General features: G+C 39.5%; 1 protein-coding gene across 14 annotated transcripts in view; it reads right to left on the bottom strand.

Moving 5' to 3' along the window:
- Positions 1 to 18,389, bottom strand: part of LOC136825251 (suppressor of lurcher protein 1-like) — a 192,795-nt gene that overhangs the window by 115,269 nt on the left and 59,137 nt on the right. For 11 of the 14 annotated variants that reach the window (XM_067081299.1, XM_067081302.1, XM_067081306.1 and 8 more), the window contains exon 2: positions 7,452 to 7,755. The exons of the other annotated variants lie outside the window; for them this stretch is intronic. The gene's annotated coding sequence lies outside the window, so the exon portion shown is untranslated. The remainder of the gene's footprint in view (positions 1 to 7,451; positions 7,756 to 18,389) is intronic. 14 annotated transcript variants of the gene reach the window in all.

Raw genomic sequence — 18,389 nt, 5'->3', positions numbered from 1 at the left:
GCGCTTTTCGTTCTTCTTCCCTCACGAATCTGTGAGGAATTCTGTATCGACCCTAAGAATTGCATTGTGCCAGATTCACGCTACAAGACCGCAGTTCCATACCGAGCAATTTGGACAAACAAAAGCAACAAGAGTCGTGAATATGAAGCATATTTTGTGTAGCTAGTGAGCGTTCATTTCCGAAACTCCGTGGAAAAAGCATTGGACCTTTCACCCTGCCTTTCCCCGCAGGCCGAGAGCGGAGGCAGCGAAATCAATAGCCACCGACCCTGGCATATCTCACACCAGCTCTCCCCAGCTCTCACTCTCTCTCTCTCTCTCTCTCTCTCTCTCACTCTCTTTCTCTCTCTCTTGCATATGTTTGTGATGTACCCATTACATTTCACAATAGTACTCTTATTTCTACATAACATTGACGTCAGTTACCAGTGCGCAATGGCAGCCCACTGACTTATCCTCTCCCAGCCACTCGCTCTGTAAACCAGATCAGCGTTTCTCTGTGCGGCTGCTGTTTTTCGGGAATGCTTTCCTCTCATCTTTCATTTTCATTTTACCATCTCTTTCTCTCTGTTGAATCCCCCTCTCGCTATCTCTCTTTCTCCCCCTTTACTTCATCCCTCTGAACACTATATATACTTGTTTCACTCTAATTGCTGTGCTTAGTCTTGAGACCCGATTTGGGAATTACTCGGAATTCTGAACTTGCCCCCCTGCACAATACTCTTTCTCTCTCTCTCACTCTCTCATGCACACACAGAAACACACATATGCATGCACGAAGGTATTTTGCAGTAAAAAGTTTCCCTTAATTGCTGGCGGATCCACTGATATTCAAGACGATATTACCTGCTACGTTCATCCTCTCACTAATGAGTCTTAGATTGAAACAGCTGCCTGGTGCAGAAAACTTCCACAGGATCGGTTGATTCGCCAACTAAACAAATTGCCATGGGCTGTGCGTCGTCCCCCATACATGACACAGTAATACTGACCTGCATCTTGTATTCACTGTTGCGTTTACTGCTGGACATGATAGGCTTCCAAACATACACAGCCTCAACCCTGCCTAACTATCACTTTCTCACTCCCATCCTCTCGTCATTTTCGAACTTTGCCCATTTCGCCAGCCTATCGCCTGGTGGGTCTACTGTACTCTCACCGCGTCGCTAAACCTCCTGACACACTGATTCACACTTTCCCTCCTCGTCGGATATCCGCATTTCTCAGCTTTTCAGCCCTTCTCACTTCACATATGCTACCGAGGCGTTTCATCGCAGTATCTTTCGCGTTCTTTCTCTCATATGCATTCACCGTCAACGATTAACTGGCGCAAAGAAAAATTGTCTCAACATTCTGTTCTTTTATTTCAACTTTTGCTTCTCTAAGCACCTTCTTTTCTTCCATACATTTTGGTGAACAACTGCTGCCTTATTACTTTATTTGTTCCGTGACTCAAGTGTGCTCTCATCTTACTACCTGGCATTATATTCCGATGAGTTGCCTATGAAAAACAACAACTTCCAGTCTTAGTACGTTTCCTTGCTTCCCTTAACCTTCAAGTCACTTCTCAAAAGTTTCAACCAGAAGAATCAGGGTTTCAAGCTTTCATTAGTTTAATAAAATGGAGGACGATATTCTGGCGAAAGATGGTGTAATTCAGAAGCCTGAGGAGAAAGCAGGAATCCTAGAAAGTAATGGTTAGATGGTATGGCAGGGTCCTAATATCAAGGATAGGCGATGGGTGAATGCCGTAGTGCATCCAAGGATCACAGATTAGTGTTGTGTGTTGGGCAAATGAAGCGATAGGTAGGTGTTCTGACCTGTTCTGCTCTTGGCTGCTGCAACTTTTATCCATTTTTTTCTGAACCCTTCCCATATTAAAAAGAAACGTTACTGCTGAGCATACATACGCACAAACACCCACCTTCACATTACAAACAAATTTTGTCCGATAGTTTTGTCACTGATCACAACTGAATTCTTTTATAATCTTCGAATAATTAGAGAACATATCCCTTGATATCAAATTCGCTTTATCTTGGGAACAACTTACACCTAAAGGAAATTATATTTGAGAAGTGCATTTGTCCCCGACGGGATTTGAACCTGTACCTTTTGGGAATGATACAGAGGTAAAGTTAATCCGATATTAAGGGCTTAATATCTGACACACATACATACACACACACACACACACACACACACACACACACACACACACACACACATATATATATATATATATATATATATATATATATATATATATATATATATATATATATATATATATATATATATATATATATATATATACATATATATACATATACTATATATATATATGTGTGTATGAATGTTTATGAATTTTTGTCACATGCACCGTGACATTTTTATATTTACAAATATCAAGCCACAAATGTCGTATAATATCCTCAGGAACAACTTACGCCAAAGGGAAATTTTAACAGAAAAGTACCACCAATGGGTTTCGAACTGCCGCCTGGTTTGGCAGACAACGACGCTCATTTACTACGTAGGCGTGGTGCGCCACATTTAAGGCGGTTAGAAAGTGAACCGTACCCTCTGAATGAAAAGGCCCCTCGGCTGCAAGGCCGATACTGAAGCCTTGCTCGGCTGTACGGGTTCAGTTCAAGATCTGTTCTCCCGACGCGACGGGCCGATAGCCTCTAACCCAGACCGCAGCAGGAGAACCACTGTGAAAACAGAAATGTTTACGGGGTCGTTTTAAAGACGTTCTTGTCACAGCGTGGAAACTGGTCCTGGCCGGATATAAAAATCAAAGTAACAGTGACACCTCTCCCCAACAGTTTTGGAAATGTGTGACCTTCATATTCGGCCAATCAATCATCATCACCTGTGTCATGAGCGCTTCTTGATCATTCGACAGCAACAAACGCCCACAGATCGTTTCCTTCAAATATCAATTCGTACGGTAAATCCCAAATTCCTTTTCAAGAATCATTCATCGCCTTGGAAGTTAAATGAAACAGGTCAAAATACAGATCTTGGCAATTCATAAACCTTTCATCGTGGAATGCAAAATATTCGTGAACGATAACGAATTTATTCATATAAATTTTACTGGGTAAATAAAATAAAAATGTCTGAGCAGGAAAATGGGAGAGAGGAGCTATTATATATCATTAGACAGTGGCTGGAGGGAGGAAAAAGTTAGACGGTAAATTGACATAATTTTCAAGTAAAACTTTTCTCATAAAAGTATTTTTATCGTTCCGTCTTTGAAGAGTGCCATGAAAACATATTTATACAATAAATTGATATAAACACAAAGTTTATCCATCTAATAAGAGTTATAAGAAGAGGGTCTAACGCAAGAAAATGTGAATGAAGCGAAGAGTTTTACTACGAAGCGGGGCGGAGCTCTTCGAAGTGGTCTGTTATATAGAATCCTTAAGGTTAACCAAGTCAGTTTGCACGAGTCTGAGCCCAGGTTCATTGCCAAGGTTCTTTTTACCTGACTGCCATGTTTCTCCCGCGGTTAGTAATGCTCCTTCGGTTCCTCCTGTATTTTTCCACTTTTCAGTAGGTCATCTGTCATGAAAACACGCCACTCTCCAATCAAGCCGCTGATGTTGCCTGTTTTCCTTCGCCATTATTTGAGACCTAGAACTGTATTGTATAACATCTTGGATCTGTCTTCCATCTCTCTTTGTGTGGGAGCTGTCTTCCTGAAGCTCAAAGCTGGCGAGAATAATTTAGTCCGTTTCTCCGTAGTTACAACATCTTCCCTAGTTTCTAGTCACCGGCCTTCTTTCTGCATTCGAAATCATGTATAGCTTGAGCAGAGCATGATGTAAATGAAATACTCAGAGTGTGAATATTAATGAATTCCATTCAAGCGTGAACTGTTCGAATAAAGAGCGTCGTCGACTGATGAAGTAGAGGCAGCTGCGTTCAACCTGGATATATCACAACTGTCATCTTTGTTCGACCTTTGTAAGGCTCCCTCGCTAGAAAAGTTAAGTGTACCTTAGTTTAATCCGACCACTGAGCTGATTAACAGCTCTCCTAGAGAGGGCTGGCCAGATGGATTAGATTTATTTTACGTGGCTAAGAACCAATTGGTTACCTAGCAACGGGACCTACTGTATAGCTTATTGTGGAATCCGAACCACATTATGACAAGAAATGAATTTCTATCACCAGAAATAAATTCCTCTAATTCTTCATTGGCCGGTCGGAGAATCGAACGCGGGACCAGCAGAGTCCTAGCTGAGAACGATACGCACTCGTCCAATGAGGAACTCTCCTTCGCTAGAGACCAGATGGTAGTTCCTCATTAGACGGGTTGGTAGCGTTAGATTCTCTGACCGGCCAATGAAGAATTAGAGAAATTTACTTCTGGTGATAGAAATTCATTTCTCGTTATAATGTGGCTCGGATTCCACTATAAACTGTGGGTCCCGTTGCTATAATAAATGTAACAGGGAAAATTTTTTCTCTGGTTATTAATGCACCATAACTTTCAGGAATGCGACTTTGCGTGAGAAAGATGATACAAAGATTAATTTGACTTCTTGGTTTTATCAACTCTATTCCATCGATTATTTTTTGGAAACATCAGAATTTCTCTTGATTTGATATTGTTCCAGTACCCTCACAGGTAACAGATTATAATGTGTCACCTGGGAACTACCTTGATTCTTGGGGTATCTTATTCACGGGTGCTTTTTGCTAATTGGAGCCACAAAACAACACTTGCAGTCTTTGCAAATCTTCTCGATGCTACTTCAGACTGAAAATGTTTGCTTTCTCTCTTTGCCCTCTCTTTTAAATTAAACATTGAAAGACAATCAAAAGTGCTGTTTTCTACCGAAGGTTGCGAAACTTAAGACGAATTTTTCTTGGCCTTCCTTGCACCATGCCATTCACAGGCTGCCGTGTGACAAGATAAAGACATGAAACCCCATACGTCTGAAACAGACAAAAATCAGCCTATAATAGTATCTCTGAATCCGCCTCTTGCCTTTAAAGATAAAGATTCATATCTTTATCCAGATATATCCCATGGCTGGATTTACTTTGATAATTTGACATTAAGAATAAGTGAGATGCTAAAGTCACCACTTTTTCTTTCTGTTTCAAACCCGATGCAAACTGCAAAGTGAAAATATTTGTTTTTGACAAAGTACGGCCGCGTACTGTTCTTGATACATTAAAAAAAACTACGTGTTATTGATCTTATGTTCAATCATAGTTATTTTAAACTGACTGCGACAGTGCCCTGGGATCTTTTTCATCTGTGCAAAACTGTTCACATTGCTGGATTTCGTTTTCCTCGTCAATAAGTCATGTGATGTGGCTTGTTTTGGGAAGATGTCCTGTTTGGCTCTTTGCCGCAATTTTATTTCAGATGAAAAGCAATGAATCTGATGGCAAAATCTGACTTTCACAACCTTCCTTCATATCAAAGACAAGCCTGTCAGGTTACACCATGGTTAGGGTTAGGCTCTCTCTACCTCTTCCCTTTGGATTTCTCTTGTTTTTCTCAGGCCTGGGTTGATGAAATGGCATGAGACTCACCAGCTCATCAGCCCCTGAGGCATTTCAGGAAAGATAAAGAAATTTTGTTGACAACTAAATCTCTGGAGTCCTGTTCGAGAACTACTGTCAACAAGTGCTTGAAAATTGTTTTTGGGTTTTGTTAAGGAAACCCTTCTAATATGTTGATTGAAAACTGAAATTTTGGAATTTGACTCAATAACCTCTTACAGAAATCTTGTTTATGACTAAATTTTTGGAATTTTATTGAAGAGACTTGCAAAACATTTGGTGATAACTCACATTATGAATTTCTATTGAAGGAACTGCTGTATAGCAATTTTAGAACTCAGTTTTTGGAATTCTTTCAGGTAAACGTAAAAATTGTGTTAATACTGATTTCACAGAAGTCTCTTCGTGAAACGTTTGAAGAAAATGCCTGAAAACGTATTTTCTGTTTTGTCAGAAAACAAATGTAGAAAATGGCAGAGTTTATACCTGTCTGTTAAAACAAATGTCTGTATAAACTTTACCTATAACTCAGTGGAAAAGTGAATATATTATTATTATTATTATTATTATTATTATTATTATTATTATTATTATTATTATTATTATTATTATTATTATTATTATTATTATTATTATTTCAGTAGATGAAACCTATTCACATGGAACAAGCACACCAAAGGGGCCACTGACTTAAAATTCAAGCCTCCAAAGAATGTTGGTAAATTGGGTCATGTTGCATACCACGACACTAACACATCCCTGAAGACTGTGGCAGTAAGTAGGTGTACAAAAAAGCCTTGAAAGAGAAGAGCAAAGACAAAAACTACAAATAAACCATGAAATATAAATAGGAAAGAGAGATCAGAGAAAAGCTTAGTGACTTTTAACCGCGCTTTTTCACACACACACACACACACACACGATAAAACTTAATTTTCAAGCTCTGATGAAGTTTTGATGCCACATGAACGTTTCTGGTTGCTAAACGAACTTGTCTTTTGCTGCAGGTGCTAGATTCTAGTTCAGGAACGTAATAATAAGTGAATTATCAAACAAAAGAAGTCGGAGATAAAGTCACTTGGGAATAATGCTAAAGAATGCTTCATTGCATGTTCTGTAATTTTCTAGATCTCAGTCGCTCAAATGTATCAAGCGTGTTTGGGTCTCGAAAGAAGTATAATAGAATGATATCTCGACCTCCCTTCTATAGGGTACAGGCTATTCCTGCGTGGCCTGACAGAATTATTGCTGACGTCAAAGCTGTCATCAAAGAGATTGCGAAGAAGCCGGAAGCGTTTTCGACATTGTAATAAAATCTGAACGTTAAAATTTCGCAGCTTTTTCCCACTCATTCATCTTTTCAGTGGCAATATAGTACTAACTTCCTATAGAACAGAAGTAAAACTTTCAAGCAGCAAATTAGATGAATATGAAAATACATTCAGAAAGTGGTTTCATCTACAACGATTTAAGCTTAATGATTTTGAAACAGAAGAGGAGAAAATTGTTGTTCAATCTGCAAGAAAATCGTCATTTATCTTTAGACATAAAAACAGAAGATTTCTGGTTTAAACTGCATATAAATCATCATAAACCCTTGAGAAAATAAGGAAATGTTGTATTCAACTTATAATGAAAAATAATTGTCCATCTTTAAAGATATGAAACGGGAAACTTCAATTTTAACTTCCATACTAATCATCATCTATCTTTAAAGATGGAACAGGGAAATTTCATATTAAGCCTTTGAAATTATTGTCATCGATATATAAGGATTTATTGAAACGTTTGAGATTGCGTACTCAACCTGTATTTAAAGCATCAGCTATCTTGAAAGATGAACCCATGGGAAAATCAGTCTGGACCGCCCATGAGAAACAGCTTCCAGGCAACTACAGTACAGCTGTCCTTACCTAAGCTAGGTGTTTCGTCATGATGTCTTGGAAGGCTGCGTTGTGAATGGAGGCGCTCGCTGACGGTGCTGGAATCGGCTGCTCTGGAAGGTGCTGGTGGTGGGGGGCGCAGCCGATGAGCGAGGGCGAAGGGTGGCGGGGTGGGGAAGCTCAACGGGTATCTGAGGCTACGACTGACTCTCTCGCTTCCAGGAGTGGACCGGGTGACGAGGTTAACCGAATTCACTAATATCCATCCCCTTTCCTCTTCTCTTTCAAGTCTTAGAGAGGTCACAGAGAGTCCAAAGTGACGGTAAGGCTTCTCCTTTTCGAAAAGGGAAGAGGCACACACATAGATGATTAAAAAGAAGTCAACTCACTTGACATCGAAACTCTATTTCACATCAATATTCCTCACACTACTGATCAGGTAAATGCCTGCGTTCTCACTGGTCATATGCTTATCACGGGATTCCAGTCCGTGGATTCTCGCGTGCACTTTGAGTCTTAGACGCCCAACAGTATTTTTGCCAGTTCTTACATGGTGCCAGGTCATACAAAATACTCTTTCTAAAGTTAGTGTCAGTGCCTTAATTCAGCATTGTTAATTTGTTTTCCTATTCTGATTTTATTTTACTCCCGGCAGTCTAAGGAAAACCTATCTAAAATGAGTTTTTCTGAACAGTAATAATAATCTTGCCATTCTACTCTTATTCAATGCTCCTGCTAACGTTCTGCGGCCCTTCCTTTCTTTCTTATCCATCCGTCTCGTTTTCCATTTCATCTGCCATTCACACACAGTATAATATATATATATATACACACGACTACGTCTGAACTTCTTCCATTCGTCCTTTCCTAACTTGCTAAATTTTAGAATCCCTTTGCCCTTAAATTTACACCCGCCCCCTTCCAGTCTTTGTCCTCTTTCTTCTTTGACACTCCTTTTCGATCTTTCATCTCCCTCTTCAAGTTCTTCTCACCTTCTTCGGTAAATGCATTTGATAAATTTCCGTTGTAGCTCCTGCAAGCAGTCTTTACTATTGATATCAGCAAGAAGAAAAGTTAAAGGATAAAGAAGAAACAGAAGGAAAAGAACGCCAAAGCTTGGCAGAAGAGGGAAAGAACCATTCAATGAATCGGATCCTTCTCAGGATTACAGATTCCCACACAGTAAATCCCGCAGAATAAACAGGGGAAAGGGTGCCCGGCAGGTGTTACAAGGTCGCATTAAAGAGGGAGGAATTTTCAGCTCAGCGGAGCAATGACTGAAACGGTAACTGTAGAAAAGTGAGGGAGATGCCACCTTGGCGTGGAGGGGGGGCGGTGGGGGGAGATAAGGCTCGAGGGGACTAGTTGCAAAAGGGAAATCAAGCATTTGATTATTACAGCAAGGATTCTGGTTATATCCTGTACTAGCCCTCTCATGGTGCCTTTTAATCTCTTTACCTGTACCCTTAACCAGTCACGCTTCCAAAAATAACGGACTAAAAAGGCCTTATTTATAAACGAAATATGCCTTGCTTACTTTGATACACAATTACATTTGCACGATTCCTTTACACAGTTATGCAGACATGCAAACGGACGGTGGTTAGCAGTCTCATCGCCACCACACTCCCACAAAAAAAACAAAAAACTTGCTGAGCACCGGAATGTTAAAATCCTAAAAGATAATCTCTCCATGGAACAGCCCTGTCAGAATCCGGAACCGTGACTAATAAGTCTGGTTCATCGACTCAATAGTAATGACAATCGACGATCAAGGAAAGATTCTGAGGCAAACAGTCATCTTTTGCTGAAACGCTGGAACTGATTCGTGAAGTCGTTGAAGAGGAGATAATGATTGCTGGATTCGGTGTCATCGACGATACCCCTCAGTTTCTGATAAATAAAGCTATGTATTTTTTGCATATAATGGCATTCTATTTTACGGCTTGTTTCGTAAGTATAAGTAGACATTATTATTTCCCGCAATCTGTGTTTGTTGAATACATGTTATGGGACTATCAGTGCCTTTGCATTTCTGGTATTTGTTAAAACTGCTTATCTTGCCGCTATTGATAGCAATAGCACAGTAGATACGTAATTACATTGTAATTTTAATATATTAATCGCATTACGTCGATCGGAGTTTTTTCCTTTAAGATCTTGTGGAAGCTAAACTTGGAATTTATCACCCGTAGACTATCCGTGGTACGCATAGAAAAACAAGTATCTGGGGACACGTTGCATTTTATACAATAGTAGGGAATTTAAATGGCTGATACTTTAGGTAAACATTCTTGCAACCAGCGACTCAATCTAGAATATAACTATACCATTGTTTATGTATTAGAGAGATGCAGAGGCAAATCAGAAGTGGTAGCCAGAGATAAGCAAACCTTCCCCGATGCAATGAGCTTAGTTACCGAAATACTCTGCTACATTATTTTTTTTTCTTTCGCAACAGTAAGGACGCGATTCCCATAGCTATCTTTATAACTCTACAAACAGATGGCTGTCGCATTTACCCCCAGGTTCGAAGAAGTGACAATAGCAGTGAAAGAAACGATTAAGAAGAAAATCTCAGATCCCGATGCAGACTCGAATGAGCGCCGAAAAGTCCAGTCAAACGGAGCGTAAAAACCCAGTCCTTAGTTTCCATTTAATCAGGACCCGCTTTACACAGGCATTACTGCAAGAATGTTAAATGTCAGCTGCATAAATGATTTTTCTGCCTGGATGATTTAGGCCTGGTGCCTTCCTTGTGCCTCAAGGGTAAGGTGTTCAGGGGGAATAAGAGGGTTGATGTGGGCCTCTGGACTAGGTACAACTAACCGGGAAGATGTGCAGTATGGTCTTATTAGATCATTTAGGCCAGATCTCTACAAGTACAAAAATCGCTAAACGTTAATTGCGGTGTCAATAACAGCTTGATTTTCCCACGTCCGATATTAAACAATCAGACAATAATTGGACTTCGGAAACCTTAAAAATGAACGAGAAACGACGGAAAAAAGTTAAACTAAACATGAACCACTTGGGCTTTTGTAGATGAAACTTGCTGATAAGTAACAGGGTCTTTAAGCTGATTATGGATTCCAACACAAGGAGACTAAATTGGATCTGATGTTTCTGTTAGAGCGAACTTATTGATACCGAAATCATAAGACAAACATTTTGATTGGAACACTCCGTTGCCCTTGAATGATCAAGGAGAATGAGCTGACGTTTTTATGAGAATGAAATGAAAGCCATCCCACAATAGAACTGTTGGCAGAGGTTGCCGAAGTAATCGTTAAAGCTGATCTTTTTGTTAAACACAGCTTACGTTTATTTGGGCGCTGGATCCATTGGCTCAACCACAAGTCTGGAAGAGGATCGAGAAGTTATTTTGGAGTATGTGGTTTCCATCGCCTTTCGCCAGACATGTCAGCTAACTGGCGCCAAGTCTGAAGGAAGGTGAAAATGAAAGGAAATTTGCTCTTGTGACTATGATGTCTTTAAGGAAGCATTTGTCATTCAAGTTCAGTCGTAATAAGTAAATCTGGTAACTTAGCTTACACAGCTTCATTTTTGGAAGTAAAGAAATACATTAGACTGTGTGTACGCATTACGGACATTTTTTGGTTTTTATTGATTTACAGCTGCTCTAGGAGAGTGGTTAGCTTGATTTTGATCAATTTATTATCGCTATCATCATCATTAACAAGGTCAAAATGCTCAGAATAGAAGGCTCATGTTTATTCAACAAAAACACGAGTGTAGAAAGTAGCAGAGGAATAAAGATAGATTAGCAAACGAAGAAAGAAAGTTGGAGACACAATATAAAAACTGCCTTCCATGGATCACTCATTCTGGAATCATTCCACTTATCTAAAACACCCTTGTGGCAAGCGCTGTAGCAGCCTCAGAGTTCGCAATGTTTGCGTGTTATGTCGTCAACACATGTGACAGGGCGAGCAGCTTTGTTTTTTCAAAACATCTTGTGTGGAAACAAGGACCCTGTGATCTGTGAATGTTTAGTGTAACGTTGCATTTTTATCCTCGGGATTTTTATAGATTAAAGAAGATCCAGATTTGTCAGCAATGGGTAAGTCAGCATGAAAGGCATACAAAGGGAGTATTGCTTTGAGCGGGCAATGAGCGAAATATTTGGATACTTAGCGACAATTTTAGCATATTTCATCGCAAAAGCTATTGCAGTCCAAGATGAGGGCACCGATGCAAATGCTGCCCAATGTCAATCAACAAGTAAAAAGCCTATAGTGCCCTTCACTGTCATTATATGAATTTCAGACTGGAGAAAATCACAGCCAATACGTAACCTTGATATCAGGATCTTGTGTATATTGACGCTGTTCACCGGTTAATGAATGCACTGTTATAAGCCGCAGTAACCTTCGGTATTTAACCCCGACATTTTCACAAAAAGCGGAGCAGAAAAAACAGATTTTAATTTTTTCCCCAAGTTCTCCGTAACAAGCATGATGAGTCTCAAAGGATCGTTATCCGCCATTTGGAGGAATTGCATTTTTTTGGTGGGGGGGGGATAGGATCGCAAAATGTATTATAGTTGAACGTATTTGGCAATAGTCAGTTCGCCACGGAGCCAGTTAAGGCAAGTTTTAATAATGCACATGAAATAATAATGGAGTTAATATTCTTCCTAATGTAAAATACTTTTCATCAAAGAAGCATGTATCATTTACATATAGAGAAGTAGTTCCCTTTTTTTTTTTTTTGTCTTTTCCTGCAGTACACCCTGGAGTTTTCTGATGCGACGATGAACGTATGAAGCCAAAAGATCAGAAATGGTACCAATAAAAGCAAAGTTTTTGAGAGCAGACAACTGCGGGATCTTAGTAGTCACCTCGATAATTAGTGATGACTTCAGCAAAAATGAGGCTGGTTAGCCGTGAGACACGTCAAATCAAACTTAAAAACGTATTTCTCACCATAAAATTGGAAATACCCATAGAAGAACCGCGTGGGATATAGATGGAAAATGTTTTTATCACGACAAATAATTTAAAACAAATTGCACCGCAAAAATTTCAGCCAGATATATCAGCACACTGGAACCATTCCAGACTTACGGAGGGGAGCTGCATTTACTGTTGAATTTAACGAAACTGCCATGCAATACCTTCATGATGTGCAAACTCCTCTGGACCGGAGGGGCAACAAGATCGTTTTCATAAAATGATGATTCGTTCTAAGATTTATCTTTCATGTTGGATAGCTGAGAATATCTTTAAGGTACTTCATTCCATCAACAAAAGATAAGTCAGTGACCCCGTTTTATTGACGTATTTATCCATTTGTAGCTTAGAGCTCTGACTCACTTTTCAAGAGCCAACTATCGATGGTTTTCACACTTAGCAACCTTTGGCAGGACATACTGAGCCTAGCGAAGGTCTACTGGGGCGGTTCAGTTCGACCCAACTGAGGCCACCACATTAGCACACTTTGCACACCAACGCTTGACTGAGCCATTCTAACGAGCTTTGTCTTGGTGGTCATTAAAACCACTGTAGGGAATCGTAGTTGCGGAAAGGAGGTTTGTGAGAGATCTGGTGATACACTGTAAGCTTGGCTGGCGACACAATGACGTGTGTACGCCGTTGTTGAGCGTTTGTTTCAATACTTCTGACTTTTTAAATTCTCTTACTTTAACAGATTTGGCGGCAAACGAAGATAATGCTCAGCGGCGCTGACATTTTTTTTTTCAGGAATCTTTGCTCATTTGTCTTGCAAGTTCTGTGAACAGTAATTAGCACCCTGATTCTTGCCTCGAATTTTTCAGTTTCTTTGAGTTTTCAAAATGGTTTTACTCATGTTTGGCAAACTAAAGAAAGCTGTAACTTCTCAAAAGAACTAACACTGACCTAAAGAAGTTTATGACCGACGAAAACAGTTAAACCATAATGGATTTGGTTTAAATGATATTGAATCTATAGTAATTGCTTACAAGAATTGCTTCTTCTTTCCTGAGATGTTTCTGACAAATGATGGTGTGATACAATTAAAATGGAGAAAATGGTTGAAAACACAATGAAAAAACAAGACGAACTGACCTCTCATAAGTCCATCTAGTCTAGACTAACCCAGGTGATCTCGCAACTTCCTGCGTGCTACAAAGCATGACGGCTTGCACAGCAATATACCATCCTCTCGACCACATTAAAAGTTCATTAATCATAAAAACTGATGGAAAGGCAGCTTCAGGTCCTTGAGAGACAGACAGGATTATAGAAACAGGTTCCAAATGCTCATTAATTCGTCAAGAACGCTACTGTACTAATGCTTGGTTCACTGCCCATGCACATCCTAGAGCAGAAAAACCCAAAATCGAATTTGGTTTTACTACCTGCGTTATGTCAACGAGCAGCGCTGAGGTCTGTTTTACATGTATATAAGAATCCACAGTTGACAGCAGACTTCTTGTAGCTTCAGTGAATGTAAGAAAGTTTTCCACAATCGTGAGGAACTAATGTATCATGACAACACAAGTACTTCCCACATGTTTACGAACTGTAACCAGCCTAGAATTACATTGCTTTAAACGCCTCTACAGCAGATAAGTTTAATTTTGACCAGCTTGCAAAAGTAGATGTTCCTGTTGAAAGATTCCCTTCTTGTCACTGACTGCGCATCTCTCAAGATCGGTTGTTTATTTGTTGATGAATGGGCATTCGAAGGTGCTCTTGGACCAAAGAATCTGGTATTATAGGCTCAATTCCAAGCATTCGTCATATTCAGAATAGTTTTTTTCGTGTAAAGTGCTTGGATTTGTCCTTGATTTAAATTTTCTCTTTATAAATAAGAAAGGTACCTCGCCTTGACTTAAGGTTTATATTAGAGGCTAATAAGGAAATGTCAGCCATTTGATTATATTTTGGCCTAAGAAGTGTCAGCATGATCAGACCTGTAAATGCTGAGGCTGAAACCATCTTGAGAGCCAGTCTGTGAATTCGAGGAATTTGCTTTACTTTGGCCATAAAATTCCTAGCAGGTTCTCCGGCTTACGAGCCAGCATTTAATTAAAATGGGAAGGACTGTATTTCTGTAACGTTCTGTCCATGCAAGCAAGATGGGTCTACGTTTGCTCCTCTTTTATTACGTTGGTTCTATTTTTTTATTTTCAGAAAGTGATCTTCTGTTGATAACGCTTTCGGTGAATTAAACTTATTGAACAGTACATGACTTCTAAAGACTTTCTGCTCTTTTGTTCATGTTCATTGACATTTGTTTTCTTTAAGCTGATGGATTCATGACACAGCTGATGTAGATGTGGTCATACTATCAGATTAAGATCGTAGTTTAACAGTGATTTGATACATAATGGGCCTTATTGCCCACTATGTATCGAATAACGTTGCTGAATGGAATCACTGAGACATCCCATATTTGATGCTAGTCGTAATAGTGCTTTGGTGTTAAGTAAATGGAATTCTTTTGCAGAATCAATGAATTTTAGTGATACATAAACCAGCTGTTTTTCATGCAGCAATAATTGTTGTCAAATTCTGTCTAGGACATGGCGTTCGTATGGAAATCAAAGAAGTTAGAATGGACCTTCAAAAACCTGAGAAAGAGATTCTTGGATATCATTCAGAAACCAAACCTGAATTCAAATAGGTCACCTAAGCCCAGAGGGGCTTGTTAAAAGAAGGACCAAGAACCCCAATTTGGAAAAGCTGCTCTGCCAATAAAGCTGACCATATTCGTGAGCGTAAACTGATTCCCTTTGAGACCGAATTTCTGCTGCTTCCTCCTTCTGGAATTTTCCCCTAATACTCGAGGGAGTTCTATATTATCGCTGACAATTTCTTTGCCTGAGCTTGGGGAAGAATCCTCCAAATGGGAAGAATTAAAGGCATCAACTGAACAAGTGGAATATTATCCTCATAATCAAATAGCCTCCGTGAGCTATTCTCAAGTAAGTTAGCAGAGGCGTTTGCTACTCATCCAGTAGTCCAGAAGGCTCGCAACAAGCAAAATTTTTGGAAGTCACTCACTGTCAACCAACGCATGACGACAAAAGATATCTTTAGGAAAGGGAATAACAGTAAGTCTGATATAACGAGAATATCTGTCTCCATCAGGTCGCCAGAAGAGCTTTAACAGTGAAGGGTATTGATTAAGAACGCTTTTGAGAAAGTTGAAGAAAAGAAATAATGGAATTTTATTTAATTTCTCAGTTGGAATTGTTTGAGACGGAAGGTTGAATATGAAGAGTTGCAGATTCAGATTCAGGAATATTGCTAATTAACGATCAGGTTACAGCTGTACAGCTTTTCATAGCCCACTAAATCCATTCATTTAGCAATTGCTCATATTTTACCTAGGAAACTCTAAATGAAGTGTTTTTTTTTTATTTAGTAATAAAGAATCAGCAGGAAAATACTGGGAACCAGTACAAATTCAGCTTTCTAAGGGAACAAGGAAAGAGCGCTTTCTAGCTCAGGAGAATTCCATAAGCGATTAACATTCATTGGCTGTTAAAACGCAGATCAAGGCTGTTAATTTGAGCGATTACAGTATAATCCACTCTTATTTCAGCTTGTGTTCTCTGAAATTCATTGACGATGTTGGAATTTTTCTGGAATAGTATGTCAAATAATGTTAAATATTAACAACTGGTGCCCACATACTTAGTAAAGTAACTCGCCATTGCGTAGTTTAAGTCAGTGATGTGAAGTGTTAACAGATTTGGGAGTGCTTAACGAGATGGAAGTGATGGCCTTGCCTGGAAACCAGCAGCATCGCCACCTTGAGAAAAAAAATAATTTGGTATACCGATATTCCCATGAGAGAATTTACCTTTTCAACGCTACTGTACTACCCATGATTAAATAATAATTTGGTAATATCTCAATCTGAAACGGACAGTGCCTGAAATAAAAATAACTACTACAGTTTCTGGGTAGTGTCAAAAGCTGAGAACAGCCTACACACACAAAAAAAAAATGAAAAATGATGTGAGCTACTAGAAAGGCCTTACTACAGTATCCAGTCTGTCGAAATGTGCAGGAGTCGAGGGTGAAAGCAAATCATCAAAGGAAACTATGTTGTCAAGTCAGAAGCAAAGTGAAATTTGCCGCACCCCGCAAAGTTTCTTTACACAAAGCATAAAATACAAGGTTCAGAGGCAGCAAGGCGCTCTCAAATAACTTGCAAAGATGCGGGCAGAGTAAGTATCACGATAGGAAACAAAATTTAAGGCTAAATGCAAACGTCAAATTAAAATTGATTTTACACTTGTTTCATCACATTTTCATTGTGATGAATCCTCCCCAGAACAACAACATCTCCCTTAAGACCTGCAACAAGCACCAGACCTTGGCTACCTACTGTATTCCCGACATCCGCTAGTGATAAGGGCGGTTTGGTATTGCTTGACAATTTGTCACCTGAACGAAAGAGCATCTGGTAATGAAGTCCTGAGAACATATTACTGCAGTATCTGTCAGGTTCACTACTATGCCTAAAGCAATAACTTTTGCAGGGCCAAAGGATGCCTGTGCTCTCTCTCTCCCTCTCTCTCTTTCACCATGCAGATAACAGGGTCCATTTTCTTTTCCTTTTCTCTTATTAGATGCATGCTCATTGTATGGTAGGATACTTAGCTAGACTGCGATAATCATAGATGGACCTTCGCTAGCCTCATTCTGTGGAATAGAGGCTACCTTAATCCAAAGTTGCTATGGATTAAGTTCACTAAAGGTCGTAGCGCAACCGACTTTAACTCCTGCCAACCTAACCACCCACGCATTAGGATGTGCACTCTACCTGCGTTACACGTATAATTAACTAGCGAAGTAAGTAATGGTTGTATGACTGGAAAAGTAGATTCCGTCATTATCAGGTTTTGCTGTATGGTTTACGGCATCAGTTTTTTCTGCATCCATCAGGCTGTGCTTAACTAATAAGAGGTTAGAGGCATTATTCAACAACATGGTAGCGAGAGACCTATGACCTCGAGTTATTTGTGTCGCGGAGAAACAACTCAGGATAACTTGTCTTATAACATCAGCCTCTCTTTGCTTGGTTTGTGGGATTTGTTGCTCCGAAGGAAAAGAACAACAACGTTTGTAACTCTCATAAAAGCCCTCAGGGCCAAACTGGAAATATAGTCTGGAATCTTTCTCAAGAACCTTCTGCCCTTTAATTGTCCAAGTCCAAAGGAAAATGAAAAGAAACTGTAGTGACAGTGCAGAACAGACAGGCATACTTCTCAGTGCAGAGAATGCTTTACCATTCAGTACTGTTTATTTTTAACTTGCACTATAGTTAGGTACAACTGAACTTAAGGTTAGGTTTGCTGAGTTATGCATACATTAGGTCTGCTGTCAAAACCAGTTAGAGTAGTTGCGCAGAAGCAACAAGTCTCATGAAATACTAGTAGATCACAGCAATAACAAAAAAACGCCAGCACAAATTGCATGAACATTGCTACGCTTGCATGAGAGAGGTTGTAAAAGCTCATAAATTGAGATTTGAAGAATCTAAACTGAGGTCAGCTGCCATGCCGGATGGAGCGTGGCCCAGAAGTCTGTAAATTATCATTGTTGTCGTCTTATTTGCTCGTAACCATCCATACACATGACTAGTATTGCTATAAGAGCAGGTGAATGGGACTCTGCTGAATGAGTCTGAAGCTTTAACTACTTTTGGTGTGACTTTTGACTCACTTCTTACCTCTGAGAAAAATCTAATGAAAGTGTTAGCAAATGCCGCACGTAAGTTAGGTATTGTGTGTAAGGCCTCATATATTTATAACATTGATAAATTAGTGCAACCTGTTTTATGTCATTTGTCCTTCCTTTACTAGAATACTGTTCTGTGTGGATGTCTGGCTCTACCAGAGATTTATCTCTTTGAGGTAGAGTGGTCCGTGGTGGTAGGTTTCTGTTTCCTAATAGTAGCAGTTATGACGTGGACCATTGACGGATGGTCTCTTGTTTGTCA

This window comes from Macrobrachium rosenbergii, chromosome 37 (genome assembly GCF_040412425.1).
Source record: "Macrobrachium rosenbergii isolate ZJJX-2024 chromosome 37, ASM4041242v1, whole genome shotgun sequence".
NCBI classification, from domain to species: Eukaryota; Metazoa; Arthropoda; class Malacostraca; order Decapoda; family Palaemonidae; genus Macrobrachium; species Macrobrachium rosenbergii.
Note: the sequence above shows the minus strand (reverse complement) of the source record. Positions and strands in the feature narration are given on the sequence as shown.